This window comes from Camelus bactrianus, chromosome 29 (assembly GCF_048773025.1).
Source record: "Camelus bactrianus isolate YW-2024 breed Bactrian camel chromosome 29, ASM4877302v1, whole genome shotgun sequence".
NCBI lineage: Eukaryota > Metazoa > Chordata > Mammalia > Artiodactyla > Camelidae > Camelus > Camelus bactrianus.
The window spans coordinates 17037653-17050009 of NC_133567.1; the positions used below are offsets into that span (position 1 = coordinate 17037653).

General features: G+C 35.5%; 1 long non-coding RNA gene across 3 annotated transcripts in view; it reads right to left on the minus strand.

Annotated features, from left to right (window-relative positions):
* Nucleotides 1-12357, minus strand: part of LOC105066248 (uncharacterized) — a 44805-nt gene that overhangs the window by 13327 nt on the left and 19121 nt on the right. Inside the window, exons 2-8 of one of the 3 annotated variants that reach the window (XR_012503222.1) lie at nucleotides 8154-8228; nucleotides 6268-6411; nucleotides 5847-6055; nucleotides 5250-5366; nucleotides 4361-4535; nucleotides 3838-3995; nucleotides 1637-1703 (exon numbers count right to left, since the gene is read on the minus strand). This is a non-coding gene — a long non-coding RNA (uncharacterized LOC105066248). Of the gene's footprint in view, nucleotides 1-1636; nucleotides 1704-3837; nucleotides 3996-4360; nucleotides 5367-5846; nucleotides 6056-6267; nucleotides 6412-8153; nucleotides 8229-12357 lie in introns of all 3 variants that reach the window. The other 2 variants (XR_012503221.1, XR_012503220.1) reach the window with 2 other exon arrangements.

Below are 12357 nucleotides of genomic sequence, written 5' to 3' on the forward strand. Positions count from 1 at the left end.
GCCCATTTATTAATAACCATGAAGTGCTGTACCTGGAAATCTGCTCACAGAAGAACAGAATATACAGAATCAAAATGAACATTTCATAAGGCAGATATTATTTTTACATTAAAAGAAAATTTGCCCTAGTTAATTCTTCCTGAGAATGTTGGATAAAATCCAAGAGAAATTATTCAATTATTCATGTAACCATATTTATCAAATTAAACAAGAATTTCAACTATATTCTGACTACTGATAAATCTCAAGGGAAATACACTTTTCTTATAATAATATGTTCTACCTAGGAGAGAAAGTATTTCAATAAAGCACCATTGCTGTGAGTTCCTTCAAGGCAGAGAAACTTTATTATTCATCTTGCATGTATTTCCTTTGTCTAACATGAATGACACATTATATTGTAGTGATAAAATCTACAGTAGCTAATATTTATGAAATAATTGATCTTTGTGAGGTGGACAATCTTATAAGTTAATTGCTATTATCATTTCATGTTACCAATGAAGACAGATTAAATATTTTGCCCAATGTCACTCAGTTGATGAGAGGAAGAGCTGGGATTCAAACATTGAACTCTAGAACCCATCTTCTTAACCATTAATTCTACTACTTTGCATGACTTCTTTAGAGTAGACATTCAAAAATGCATGTAAATTAAATTGAAATCCTGATAGATTTGGCCTTTTTGATATAAGCCATTAAGACTTAAACTTCTGAATAAATATCTAGGGTGAAAAGTAAAACATTTATTTTAGTTCATTGAATAATTCTATATATTCCAAGTAATCTAGGCCTTGTAAAAATCTAGAGCTGCAAAGGATAATGTGACTTTTCTGTATATGTGGTATGTATGATGCTATGATAGATCCTTCTGTCACTTGAGAATCAGTGCCACAAAGAATTCATCAGTGTAGATTTTTAACAATCATTTCCATGTTTAAGTTCATTAAAAGAATTGCTTTTGACTACATGCTCTATTTTAAAAACTCTAAATCATTCCTGCATGGACATTTACTTTATCCCTGTCACTCAGGCATTCTTTAATGCCTAATAAAAAAAAAAGTCTTCAAAAATTAACTAGCTATGAAAAACAGATACGTGCATTGGAGTGTTGATAACAATGCTGGCCTATTTTTTAAAATAAAATTATCCATAAAACTAAAATACAATAGAGCTATTTCTATAGTCACTATTTGCATTGCCTATAACATTACTAGAATTATAGGCAAATGAAATCAAACACAGTAACCATGAAGACGGTCTTGAATTTGGAAACCCTTCATTTTGTACGCTTCAAAGAAATTTGCCAAATTGTTTTGCTTCCAGATACATAAAATTTCTGGTGTCGTGGCTAATAAGAAAAGATCCTATCTCTAATAGGAAGTTTTTTTAAATCATCCATCTCACTTCATTTTACACATAAACATATTAAAGTTCGGAGAGAGAGACCAAGTCAAGAAAGTGGTTGGTGGCAGAATAGCACTAAAATCTCTTCTCCTGAGACAACTAATGAACAAGGACCTCTAATTTCTTACACATTTATTAAAATGAGCAACTGAGTCACAAAAGTAGAACATACCAGCTATGTATTCCTGCCTTATTTTAGATACAAGGACCTCAATATAGGAAACCTTACCTTCTATATATGAATTTATGCTTTCGGATGCATCACAGACACCAAGTAGAGGTTAATACAAGGAAATCTGAAGCAATAATTTCCCAAAAGAAAGGAAAGAATATTAAGAAATCATGGTTGTGGAGAAATAAAAGTACATTATATCAATACAACAAATAATTTTTTAAAAGAGACTACTAATTCATTAATAAATAGTGGGTTTCATTGTGTTTGCTGAATCTGAATCATTACTTGGTGTGCTTACGAAAGGAGCTATAAAGTTCCCATTCATGTTTTAACCACATGTAATGAAAGCCAGAATATGAAAAAGAATGAAATTTGAAAAATAGGAATTGAAAAATTAAAAATTATAGATTATTGATAATATGAAAGAGTTCAGAATTTATTTCTGAAGATTATAAATTATGAATTAATTTAGCAATTTACAATCTCTCTAACTGTTATGTGCTCTGTATTAGATGAAAAAGTAAAACACAACTATAATAACTGAAGATAATTTTAGAAAGTCCAAAATAACCAAATGCTGCCAAACTTTAAGGTTTATTCACACTTAAAATTGAAAATCTGTACCTTTTGGGGTTTTTTTTAACCTATTCCACAATGCGCTGCTATATTTTTCTTATTCTATTTAGAAGCAAAAGAGAAAAAGTGGATGTGGATAGAAAAAAAAGATATGATTTTTAATGCAACTTTTGGAATACAAAATTAATTGGAAAAACTGAAATTAACATTTTACTTTTACAAACAGTACTTTAAAAGAAGACCTGAAACAACTTGTTTCAGAGATAACACTGGGGCATAAGTTATAACAGCAAAGTGTTTTAATTGGACAACTTACTGGCTTTTGCCAACTTGTATTGGCTGGAGTGTGTGAACTTTGGAATTCTTTTCAGAACAGCATGGTTTTCATATTCAGTATGCTGGCATGCATATATATGTATAGATAATTGCTATGCCTTGTACCGAGGATATGAACTGTGTAAAATTACTGTAGGAAGTTGTAAATGATGTATGAAATGAGAAATCTTTGCCCACTGGCAGTACATAGATAGAACAGAGATAGTGACGTGCAATCTCTTCTCTGTCATTTGTCATAGTATTCATCTTATAAAAGGCAGAACATATCAGTAAACCTGAGTGTCAAACATGCATACTAAACAATATGTTTTATTTTCGCTTTTTTAGGTCTTACCTCTTTCTTGAAAACCAGTTTACAGAAACCTCTGAGCCCAAGGTAAGTGTCAGGGATTTCAATGTTAGTGATTTCAGTTACCCATCCCCAACACTGGATGCAGAAATTCGAAATAGCAGTGTGCAAATGTACCTTTCTACTTGTACTCAGTATTGCTGAGTTTCTAGACTTGCCATCCAAAGCAAATCTTTTTGTGAGGACGTACCTAGAGGCTTTATCTACAGTGTCTAACATGCAACTGTTTAGAAGCATCTGAGAGTAGCACTGATATTTTCATCTTGCATCCCGATGTTTGAAAGACTTCAGATTTCACCCTGACATTGACTAGCAGAAGCAAACAGAGCAGCGCCTTTCTACTAAATTAGTTTTCACATCAAATTCTTGTGGCTGACTTCTCAATCCCACTGACCAATCCCCACAGCAAACGTTTGACCAAACAATGGTGGTAATTAAACTCATACAAATTCTATGCCATCTCACCACTAAGTATGTTAGTCCTAGGAAAACAAAATTTTTTAAAAATAGGCAAAAAAAAACTTGGCAAGTTGTCATATACTTTTAGATTATAGAACTTAAGTTAGAAATTAAAATAAATGGAACAAATGGTTCAAGGCTTTACCTATATTGTATATATACACATACATATATACATAATAATAAAGGAACATGAGCAAATAAGTTCAAAAAAGCACATGAAAGCATAAGCCAAAGTATCTTTTCTGTCTTCAAGAAGTTAACAGTTTACTAACATAGAGCTCATAGTATAAGAGGTGTTTCTCAATGACACTGGAAATTTATTTTTTATGAGCACAGTAACACAGAAGGAAATTTAAATATTCATGCAATTGCATCATTCTCAAATATGAATGTGTTCCTTCATGTGCCAGTTATGGTTTTGTTTAAAAAAAAAAAAGTCAGTAAAGAATATGCTCTGGTATTCAATCGTCTTTTTTTCCCAGTATGTTATTGATAATTCTTTCTGAAAATTGTAAAACAATTATTTCCTTACCAGGAGTTCATCTCTTCTTGGAATCACAACTGATTTTTCTTTCGCTTGATGGAGTTAGACATGAAATATCTGATTTTATTTCCCATCAGTAGACCACATAGATGAATGTATTTAGTTCTGCATATGAATCACATCAAAATGATGGCATCATTTTGTCGCTGTGAATACAGTCAAAGAGCATTAGACAAAACAGTATCTGCATTTGGCTTATTTTCTAAGTAGAATGTCAATATTGTCATATTCCAACAAACACATAAACAGCAAAAATGAATTAAAAACCTTTAATCTCAAAAAAAAAAAAAGAAACTTCTTTCCAATATTTAGATTACATTTCGAACCTGTGTGTTTTCACCACCACCTTTAAGGTTAATATCCAGAGACATTTTTTGTTTGTTTTGTGTCTTTTTCTCTTACTTCTGTTGCACTTGTCCCATTCTGGTTGGTGGTGCTTTTGTCACTTAAGTGCTGCTACCTTCTCAGCGCCTCGTCCAAAACTCACTTCTAGTTACTCTCATTAACTTACAGAAAATGTCTCGGTTCCTCTGTTCTCCTCTTTCTCAGCACCAGTATGCACGGAAGCTTTGGAACCAGCATCTTAGCAACTGACAGCTCTACCACTCCTCTCTCATGATATTTTCTTTTTTCGTTGTGTATGTGATCAAAAAACCCAAAAGCTGGGAAAATTCCGAGAGTACCACCTGGGTGGACAATTAAGGAAACACTGACTCATGTCTCTTTGTCAGATCGTTACCCCCGCCATCCGTACAGAGATGTAGTCAAATACAGTCAGCAACCACATACTTTGTTTCCCATGACAAATAAAACATCCCTACTCCACCCGCCCGCAACCAACATCACCACAACACTGGTATTAATTTACATCAGGAAAATGGAGAAAGTTTGTGAGGTAGGAGAAGCGGGGCCCACGTCTGATAGTGCTCAGATCCAGTGGGCTAAAACAATCAGTAACATCAGTCCAATAGGATCACACTTGCTCTTACGTGGGGGTAAATATTCAAAAATAACTGTAGGAGTCGTATCATCAGATTATACATATTTCTTTCTCTTTGTGTATATAGGATAATCATGTCACAATCTGCATGGGATTTTATACAATTTATAACGCATCCATGTGGATCTCTAGATCAGAAAATCCCCTATTAGACTCAAGTGAACTTCAATTGACTCAATTCACTGAAACATTTAAACCCCCACAGTGAGGAGGAGACATGAGTATAAGCCAAAATGCTCCATAATTTTCCTTTAGCCAAAGTTTCCATCAACAATACTTGTCTCAGTAACAAGACAAAATAGTGAACTATTCACAAATCTGGGGGTGGAGAGGATAGGAGACACCTGACTTGAATCCAGATATTGACCATGGAGGGAACACCAGTTCATTCAAAGCTCACTGAGTCAGTCGGTTGGCAACACCAGCAGGTGGATTCTGGTGAGAGCACACAGGTTCTGGAGTTCACTGGAGCTGTAGAGAGCCCCTGGAAAGTTGTCATGCGGCAAAACTGCAAGTTCTGAGGAATATGAGAAACAAAAGTACTAGTAAAAATTAGGTGGGAATCCAGAATAATATTTTCTTTTTAGATTTGCTTTAGGCAGTAATTAAAATAATATATATAAAATACGCAGTCCGGGGCTTGGCACAAATTGTATGGTGGTGGATAACAAATGATATGGAGAAAGTTACTGATATTCAGGGTTCTGTCTGATAAGATGGTCTCAAGATGTGGGTTGGATCTAAGATATCAGCCAGTGGATATCAGAGATCTTAACAGGAATAAAAACAAAATTGGGAATCAGGCACGAACTAATATCACAGCTCAAATATAAGTACCTACCCTACAAACACCTGGGCTTAAATAAAATTGAAACAGAAAAATACTGCCTGATAACATCCTTCACAGACCTCTTTCCATTGACATTCTGATTTCCTCTGATGTCCAGACTTCTAAACTCACGATACAGATAAGACATAATTTTTTCTCACAACTGACCTGTGACCAGAGTTGTCTGTTCCTTTCTAATCAACACTCTTATCTTGAAATTTCAGGTATTAGGAAATCTGTTGTAATAATTGTTCATGAGATGAGGACTTCATTGTCCCGGAATTAAATGTTCATCACACTCCCATTTAACAGGTAGGAATTCCAGTCTTGTCCGTGCTCTGTACCTCCAACTCTGCAATGCCTCTTCTTCGGGTACCCTGTGGGCACCCAGGATATATCAGTCATGTGATTGACAGAGTAAATCTGCTAATGAAAAGACTAAAGATTATCAGAGCTTTGCTGGCATTCTTTATCTCTTTTTCTTCCAGTTAATTGTTTTCCTGTTCCTTGTTGGCATGTGGGCATTCTTTAATCTTGGACTTTGGGGTAAATAACAAATGATTTTCAAAAGATTTGGAAAATACACCACCTTAATTCTCTCATGAGGTTACACTGGGAGAGCAGCAGTCCAGGGTGAGGAAGCCAGCACTACAGATCTGTTTGGTTCCCATTTGGCTTGGCACACAGAATACCAGAGTCACACTCCAGAACCAGTATCTCCATGCGATGGCACCTGGAATAACAGATGGCAGTCAGACATGCTTTTAACGTTAATACCAAACTGAATAGAAAATAATGCCTAATAGCCTTCTTGCAAAAAAGAGAATTTACTACAGTTTATAGACTTAAAATTGAATTGGGTTTAATTTCAACAATCTAATATAAGAATTTTTTGTCTCTAGCAGTTAGAAAGTTCTACTTAATAATCTACAAGGTGAAATTAGATAGGAAGTCTAAATTTATTTTTCATCTAATTCATTTCGTTTATGAATGACATATGTAGAAAATTTAGGAATGCTCAATCTCTCTCCTTTTGTCTGTTTTGTCTAAGTGCCCAGCAAGACGGCTACAGTGGGCTTTATACAGTTACACTTATGCTGCTCAGATCATCCTGAACATCCTGGCTTCTTTGGACTGTGGAAACAGTTCAACAAAGCATCTATACTTTCCTTGTAACTGTCAACAGAAAGGGCGCCTTGTGGTCACACACGAGGGCACAAGTCACCCAAGTCAAAGGACAAGGAAGAGATGGGATATTATTCCTGTCAGTGTTAGAAAGATTTTTGCCTTTCTTTTTGGAAAATTATGTATGGCACTGCCCAGCAGACTTTGAAAGAAAGCAGAAAACTTAAAAATGAAAGAATGTGGAAAACTTATCATAAATATTCTTACTTCCGTTGACAAAATTTTGCTATGAATAACGACTTCATTGTTTACAAATAAGCCTTGCACGTCAGCTTATGCATCACGTAATTGTTCCTTCAGGGGAACAGTATCTTCACTCGCGGGTGAGAGAGGAAAACATTATTTCTTTTACAAACAAAGCAATGAAAGCCGGAATAAAAGAGGACTTTTTGTTTTGTTTTCTCAGTTCACAAACACACACACACACACACACACGCATGGACACACAATAGTGACAGATGAAGAGTTTTAGAAGATTTGAAAAAAGCATAGCATTCTCAGTAGTCCACAACATACATTAAGTCCTGACTTTCCACTTTCAAATTAATTTGAAATTTCATGCAATTAATATTCCCCCTAATGCTCTTACATCATAATTTTGGTCACTAAATATGCCATTGGGCTGTAAGTTTCTTAAATGTAGATGCAGTATCTCATTCACCATAGTAGCCACAGCACAGTGCAGACATGTGAATCCCGTGCCAACTATGAAAAGAAAATCCCACTTAATTGTAAATTTTGTTTATACGTTATTTCTACCACATATAAAACCAAATTGTTCAAGTTTCATGTTTGGAACTCAACAAGTTTATAGAATCATAATTTTCTGAATTACAGCCCTGTTTTTAAAGATTTTCCTCTTGGATTTAAATCTGCTTTGTTTCTTAAGTGAATCCTCAAAATAAAATCGCTTTTGATTTGAAAGATCGTTTTTTAGGGTAACATGCCAAAAAAACAGCACTTTCCAAACAACAAACCAGTTTATACTTAGAGCCATCAAAGTAGCCTATGTATTGATAAGGGCCGGTGAAGTTTACTGAGCACGTATACACTGCCAGGCTCTGAGCTGTTTCACATGTCATTTGAAAACCATCTCTTGAGGTATCTCCTTCTGTTATTTATAATACCCACCCTATAGAAAAGGAAAACTAGGTCTGAAGAGGTTAATCGCTGACCTAGGGTCACAACACTATGTTAAATGAGCTAGAATTCTAACCCACTTTTCACTGATTCCGCTGCTTGCACTCTTATGTACTTTGTTCGACTGTTTGCTTAATCGTAACTATGTACCTCTCTGACAGTCCGTGTCCATCATTATTGGTGCCAGCACACTGCATTTGCCTGTATCCCCATCTTCATGGCAGCCTAGGGGCAAAAAACAAAGTAATTTTGAATTTAACCAGTCTGAATAGCCAATACTGCGATATAAAGACCTACAGTCCCTTTAAACCAGATTTTAATCAAAGCAAATATGTATTTCTTTGGTTAACATTTATTGAGCACCTGCTTTCTGTGGAAGCATTCTGTACATGTAAGGAAGTGCTATAATTTTTTAATGAAACAAAATATTTGTATTACCTCAACAGAGTATATACCTGTAAGAAGATTTGGCTTGAAAGTAGGGCCCATTTTCACATAGTCTGCAACTCTTATGAGTAAATAAATCAAGCAATTTTTAGTGAATGCCTTTTTGAACAAAAGTGAATGCAAGAGAAATAATAAAAGCAATCATTGTTGAGAATATAGGCAGTTAAGCACTAAATCCTATCTAAGGAATAAAAAACAATAAATTCTCCCACTGTACCACAGGGTTTACACTGGATCTCATACAATAGTATGTGAAGGCAGCAACCACAGCCAAAGAATACAGGTGTGGGAAGATGCACTCCATCAATAATTCCTATTGTTACAGAAATACATAATTCAAAAGAGAGACTTTCACATGGAATACTTGGATTTTACTAAATTTGTGCATCTTCTAAAAAGCCACCAGTAAATTCATGCCACTGAGCATAGCTGGGGTGTGGACACCACATCGCCAAAAAAGAACCTCGAAGATTAAAGCCGCCACGTCCAACATTCTGACATCTGTATCCTGGGCAGTATCTCTAACTCTGATACATTTACCCTGCTTCAGAACAAAATAGCCAGACAAAGTCAGACGACTTTGGCCAAGGATGCTTTCTCTATTTCTCAGCTAGGAGAGGGACAGGAAGGGCTCTTTCTCCTCCATCGATACGAACTATAATTTTACTCCCTCGGGTTCAAAGAAAAGATTTCTTCACTAAGTAACTACTGGAGAGCAGCATGACACATCTCAAGGGGCATGGGTCCCATCTCTGGTTCTGACTTGCTCTGTCTACTTGGGCAAGTGACTTCCCGTCTCTGTGCTTCAGTTTCCTCATCTGCATAGTGAGCGTAATAGTACCAGCCTCAGTGGGGACCCGAGTGGATGCATGTGATGATGGAATTACAGCTCTGATCATGCAGTGAACACTCAATTAACATCAATGTTGCTTCCCAACTGCCTGCAGTGGCGCAAATGGCAGCTACAAGCCTCACCATACTTGTTTCCTATGAGAATTCATCAGTCTTTCTTTTCTGACCCTTCCCCTACTGCAGTCTCCTAGTTAGTGAACTGTTTTATTTTGTGTTGATCTTTCCAATGGCGCCCCCATCTCTGTTGACCCTCCAAGGAAGGGGAGGACAAGGCTAGACCAGGAAAGGTATCCATAGGCACCTGGAGGGCATTACGCTACGTGAAATAAGGACCGACGCGGCATGATTGTACTTGTGTGAGATATCTAAACAGTCAAATCCATGAAAACGGTGAGTAAAATGATTGCAGAGTCTGCGGGAAGAGGGAAGTCTGGAGTTGTTCAATGTATTAAAAAGTTTCAGTTACGTAAGATGAAAAAAGTCTAGAGATTGGCTGTACAATATGGTGCCTAGAGTTGAGTACTGTACTGAGCACTTAAAAATTGGTGAAGAGGGTAGATATCATGTGATGTGTTTCTTACCATAAAAAAAAAGGGATCCTGAGATCCTGAGCTGTGTTAAAGGGGTTAGGCCAACAGTGGAAATATCTGTTTCCTATGGCTTCCATTGTTTTTACTAAATCCCTAAGAAAAGAGACCCAAAAGATACTTTCAAAACTTACACTAGAGTTAGACGTTATCTGACACTTGGAGCCAGATTCTCCCAGTCTGTCAGCTGTTGTCTGTTAGAGAAATTTTATGCCCGGAAGCAGTTGGAGAAAACAATAATTCATAAGTGTGACTTCCAGGAACACCCACTTCACACAATACCAGCATTTAACATCCAAACTCCTAAGCTGTAAAATACAAGGATAATGGTACCCAGAGAATGAGGATTTTCAAGGGGCTGTGATTTCAGCAGTTTCAAAGCTGTGTTACTGAATTGTGTAACACTCTTGTCTTTTCCCAAACATTAATTGCTCAGATTAAGGAGGAGTATATAAATTGGAAGTGCAGGATCTGGGGAAAAAAGTGGGGTTCTCTTAGATAGAAATGGTGACACTGTGAGCTATGATAAAAATGAAAAAAGGGGTGGCAAGAAATAATGGTCTCAGGAATTGGAAATGCTCAGCAGAATGATTGTTAAGTTTGTGTCGTGCATTCTGTCATTTCTAATCATACACAGATAAGACTTCCCATAGGGAAAAAAAGCCTATGAACATACATGCTCCCAATTTTAGTCCTGAACTTAGTCAGGGAGTATCTTCACTGACCTCACAAAATAAGGGAGAAACAGTCACATCCTTCAAATGAAGACCATGTTGATTAAACATTTAAAACAGGAAGGAGCCAAGAAGGGACAGATTATAAGTGGACAGATTCAAGCACAGTCTTGTAAGGTTATTTCTTTATCATTGAATCATAACATAAATACGAAAAAACAAAAGCAAAAACCTTAAAGACTTTGAATCTCTATTAATAAACATATTTATTGTGACAGTTTTCAGAATTCTTCATATTAACTATTATGGAATGTATTTCTTAATGAGACATGATTTTTTTTTTACCAGAGATTAATTTTTAAGGTATTTAGAAAATGGAAATGTACAAGTAAAAATATTTTTCACCTAAAGATCTAAAAGAAAATTCTTGCAAATATAATATCAGGATTCTTAATATGTTTTAAAATAGATATGTATCTTTCAGTACCTTCAAGCACTAATAAAAGATGACTTCTTAAGGCAATTTGCAAATGATGGTTTCATCTAGATATATGTCAGTGTAAATCAGGAACCTTCACTTCACCGTTTTCCTAAACAAGTATGCCATAATCTTAGCTAGCTCTGTTTCCGTGAGGCCATCATAAATCTACCACACTGCACTGTCTCCTCAAAACACAGCCACAGATTCAAATACTTGAGAGTATAGTGAACTGCACCTTTAGCAAGTCCATATCAGAGCTAGTGATCTCCTTCCCCTGTAGGGCATATTTCATTTCTAACAAAAATCTTCATAGAAATGCAGCCATCATGCTTAAAATCGGTACCGGTATTATCAGACTCTTGAAAACTACCTTTTCTGTTAGCCTAGAAACATAAAATAGGAATGGCCACTCCTTTTAATGAATACACATCAATGGTTCGCATACCATGTCCACTAAATTAGCCAAGGTGGACTTTGCTGGATTGAATGAATGCAAAGATAGATTCAAATGGCATAAAACATTTTTCTCAATTTGTCACTGCTGATCTTTAATTGGCTTTGATCTAAAACTGCTAATATTATCCAAGTGAAAGGAGCAACTAAGATTCATTATTTTAGATTTATTTCTAACACTGATGATGTTTGTTAAAGAAAAAGAGGCAAAACAAACTGTATGAAATTATTTAATTTTCAGTCTTCAAACTTAAAATGGTCTATTAATATCAGGAAAAACTATGTTGAGACCTTTCCCTTTTCTGAAATTATAGTTTATAGTTTTGTATTTATTGAATGCATTCATAGGCTCCCTTAGGATGTGAAATGTATGGAAATATATGTGCATTACTAAAGAAAGAACTAAATTTATTCTTTCCCCACATCATGCTCCTCTTTGCAGTAGAGGTTTTTAATTCAATACAGAGCTAGAATGAGATGGAGCCAATTTCCTGGTCTATATGTGTGACAAATGCTAAAAGTGGCACAAGATTAACAAATTAGTTGAAGTATAGATCTTAAAAGATTTTTTTTCTGTGTCTCTAAATCAAAATTCATACTTTATTTGAAACGAAGCCTTCTTTAGAGTTCAGTAATGACGAAGGGTCTTTTTATTTCTCTGTATTCAAGATGAAAAGAGGGGATGTATGACAACATACTAGCAATTTTTTAAAAGCGAATTTTATTTGTAGGAAAGCTTATGAGAATTATGTATTTGGAGTATGAGATTACTTTAACTGCATTCTAGTGTCTTAGATTAATAACTCCAATGTGTGATTTGATAAAAGTGAAAAATCCTTTTCAAAATAAATAGTTACTCC